Source organism: Lipotes vexillifer, unplaced genomic scaffold, assembly GCF_000442215.2.
Source record: "Lipotes vexillifer unplaced genomic scaffold, Lipotes_vexillifer_v1.1 scaffold618, whole genome shotgun sequence".
Taxonomy (NCBI): Eukaryota; Metazoa; Chordata; class Mammalia; order Artiodactyla; family Lipotidae; genus Lipotes; species Lipotes vexillifer.
The window spans coordinates 2,769,975-2,774,187 of record NW_006799025.1 but is presented as its reverse complement, the minus strand read 5'-3'; positions in this window follow the sequence as shown (position 1 = coordinate 2,774,187).

Sequence of the window (4,213 nt, the reverse complement as noted above, 5' to 3'; positions counted from 1 at the left end):
TTATTTTACAGATAAAGAACTAAAACAAGTCTTCGACACATTTTCATACAAAAGGTTTCAAATCTAATTGTTATGAAGTTAGGGAAAATAGCTTACCATGGATAAGAGGACTTTAAAAAAGAGACAGGAAACAAACGGTAAAGATGAATGGGCCCCTCCCTTGGTACATCCTCCTATAAATACACACACCTCTCAAGGTTGATCATCCAAGTGTCCAGAAAATTTAGTTTTTATTGAAATATAGTTGACATACAATATTATGTCAGGTTCAGGTGTACTACATAGTGATTCAACATTTACATACATTATGAAATGATCATCACAGTAAGTCTAGCAGCCATCTATCCCCACACAAAGTTATTACAATATTATTGCTTTTGTTTCCTTTGCCTTAGGAGACAGGTCCAAAAAAAATATTACTATGATTTATGTCAAAAATTGTTCTGCTTATGTTTTCTTCTAGGAGTTTTATGGTTTCCAGTCTTACATTGAGGTCTTTAATCCATTTTCAGTTTATCTTTGTATATGGTGTGAGAAAATGTTCTAATTTCATTCTTTTACACGTAGCTGTCCAGTTTTCCCAGCACCGCTTGTTGAAGAGACTATCTTTTCCCCATTGTATATTCTTGGCTCTTCTGTCATAGATTAATTGACCACAAGCACATGGGTTTATTGCTGGGCTCTCATTTCATTGATCTATGTGCCAGTACCATACTGTTTTGATTACTGTAGCTTTGTAGTATAGTCTGAAGTCAGGGATCATGATACCTCCAACTTTGCTTTTTTTTCCTCAAGATTGTTTGGCTCTTTGGGGTCTTTTGTTGGTCCATACAAATTTTAGGATTATTTGTTCTAGTTCTGTGAAAAATGTCATGGGTATTTTGATAAGGATTGCATTACACCTGTACATTGCTTTGGGTAGTATGGACATTTTAACAATATTAATTCTCCCAGGTCCACGGTGCTAATAGCCTGGAGGGAGGATTTGAAAATGGCACTTGCCAGTGTTGATGTTATCCCAATAGAATGAGCTCCCCTGACTTCCCTGCTGGTCCAGCTGTTAAGATTCTGTGCTCCCAATGCAGGGGGCCTGGGTTTGACCCCTGTTCAGGGAACTAGATCTCACATGCCACAACGAAGATCCTGCGTGCCACAGCTAAGACCTGGGGCAACCAAATAAATAAATAAATAAATAAATAAATAAATTTTTTAAAAAATGAATGAGCTCCCCAAAAGGACCACCATCCCCATTCTCAGAGGGTGGGGGTAGTCCCAGTTGCCTCCTGAGTCTCCAGGATGCTCTCTAAGATCAGCAAGTGGGTGTGATTCGGTCTCCTTTAAAACTACCACCTCTGGACTGGGTCTCAGAGCATGTGAAATTTTGCATGTGCCCTTTAAGAGTAGAGTCTCTGCTTCCTATAACTCCCCAGCTCTCCCAAACATAAGCCCTGCTGGTTTTCAAAGCCAGACATTCTGAGAGTTCATCTTCCTAGTATAGGATCCCTAGGCTGGGGAACCCAATGTGGGGCTTAGACCCCTCAGTCCTTGAAGAGGACCTCTACGACTGTGATATTCTTCCTGTTTGTGGACTGCCAACCCAGGGGTGTGGGTCCTGACTATAATGTGTCTCCACTCCTCCCACTGGTCTTGTTGTGATTCCTCTTTATGTCTTTATTTGTGGAAAATCTTTTTGCTAGTCTTCAAGTCCTCCTCACAGGTAGTTGCTCTGTAAATAGTTGTAATTTTGCTGTGCTGTGGGCGGAGGTGAGCTCAGGGTCTTCCTACTCTGCCATCTCCCTGCAGAAACTTCTTTTATGGGAGTTCCCAACCTCGTGTTGCTTTCTGGAGTAGATGACATATCTCTACACTTTGGACTACAAATTCTTTGAGGCAAGGACAGTATCTGGATTCAAGTCTACGTCTCCATGCCTAGCAGGGGACCTAGCGCATAATAGGCAATTGATAAATTTGTTGTGTCAGTGAAGGTGCCCAGGGCCCATTTTTCTTTCTCCTATAGCCTCAGACTAAGGGAGGTAGTGCCCCTCATCCTGAAATAAACTGTAGGAAGATTTCAAAAATGAGTAGCCAAAAAAAGTAGGCAGTGGGCATCTGTGTTACAGACTGAACAAGGGGCTGGAGTGATCCATGAGTATAAAAGTTAAAATTGTATTTTCTATAACTGCGTTTGGTTTCTGACTCTGAGTGCCGCTGAGCCAGGGTTTAACTTGGGTTGTTCCTGGGGTTTTCCCTTCTGTGTCAGCATTCTACTGGGCCCATGAGCACAAAGACCCACTTGAATGGGGGAAAGGAAAAGTGGGGCGCTAGGAAGAGCAAAATAAAACCTCAATTATTTTCTGAAAATGTTACCCAGCTACATACACATAACACGCGGATGAGCCTGAGCTCTTAGTGGTGATGGAGGAAAAGAGAGAAAAAGAAATTCCGGGTTTTACCCAAACATACCAGTCACAAATACAGTCGTAGACAAGAAGTTATAATGAAGTGCTGAGCAATTACATGTAAGTAGCACCCAGCTTCTCCCACTGTTCAAGCCCTGGGAGGGGTCTGCCCAGGAACTGAGGACAGCTGTCCTCTGAGCAGCTTCGGGAAGACACAAGGTCTCTGGAGGATCTCCAGATGGAGACAAAAACAACAACAACAAAAAACAAATGGTCAGGTGGAACATCTCAAGACAGGCATCATAATCCTTCAATCGACAAAGACCCAGGTAGCAACAGGTTATGACTGATGACTTTGGATAATCGCATGGAAAGGGTACATGAAGTATGTTCCTATTTAGCCAACAAACTATGGAATAACCGTGGGTGTTCATCTATGGAGTATATTCATCCAAAAGGGGAAATAGGACAAACAAAGAAATAGAGAAGAGAGAAGAGGAGGACAAGGAGAAAAAAAAAAGAATAGGTCCGGGGTTTAGAACAATTCATGGTAGAGGACCACTGAGATTGGCCCCAGGGAGGAAAAAATCTGCCTTTCTACAAAATTACTTTGTCCTGTGTTAGAGGTACTAACAGACTGACACTGACCTCAGCCCAGCATATCAGTCATGGTTCAGTGAGAGATTAAAGATCCATGTGTGTAAAAATTACAAGGATTTTCCCTCACTAATTGTGGGAGCTCGTTAAGCAGTCTCTGATAGACTGTTGTCTCTGTGTCTAATGCTGGGGCTCGAGGTCCACAGGGCAGGCAATCAGCAAGGGGAGATGGTTGTAAAGGGTGAGAGAGCATGAACAAACTGGAAGCCACAGCATGAGCTGAAGACCAGGAGGATGGACTGAGACCCGTGTCAGCTCTCGTTGCCTCTGACTTCAATGGTACGGGTGTCCTGCAGAAGGTAGAACCCTTTACCATGGAGCTGAACACACACTGGGCGTGGTGGACCCCGGGGTCAGAGAAGCTGAAGATCCTGGGGAAGGCGAGCAGGTGTAGATCCAGCTGCCGCCTTATGTCAAAGACAGTGTGCAGGAGTTACAAGGTGCTACTGCTTCCTGTCTGCCCTCCAGAGCTGGCAGGAATCGCTCCTGTGGTGCACCCTCACGGGAAGCATAACTTTGGGAAATGCGGTCAACATGTTACTAAGCCACCATACTCAGTTTGGAGAAGGGAATGGGTTTTTCTTTACTTTCTTGACTGTGTACACGTCCTGTTTCTTAGTGTAGATCACGGCTTCTCGTAGCTGACATCTGGGTGAGGTAATCCTTTGTCAGGTGTGAGAAGAGCTGCCCAGTGCACTGTGGGATGTCTAGCCCCAGCCCTGGCTTCTACCAACTAGATACTAGTATCAACCTCTCCTTCTCAGTTGTGAGAACCAAAAATATCTCCAGATGTTGCCAAATGTCCCCTGGGGGGCAAAGTCACCCATTGTTGAGAATCACTCGTCTAGAATGTGTACTGCTTGAGGAGCAGAGCCATAGTTCTTTATCCTGGTCACCAACAGTGTTTACACACAGAAAGTGCTCAGTAATTGGTTGAATGCCCAAATATGTGCATAAACAAATATCTGCCCATCACCAAAGTGACATACATACATTGAAAAGAAGGTACTCTGTTCCTTAAATGGCTTCAGAGCACTGCTTTTCTTGGTCTAAATACACCCCCAGATGATCTTCACTGCTGTGGTTTCATGGCTATATTCATGAGCCCCATGTCTGTATCTCCAGCCCAGACCACTGCCTTGCCTGCTCGATGTCTG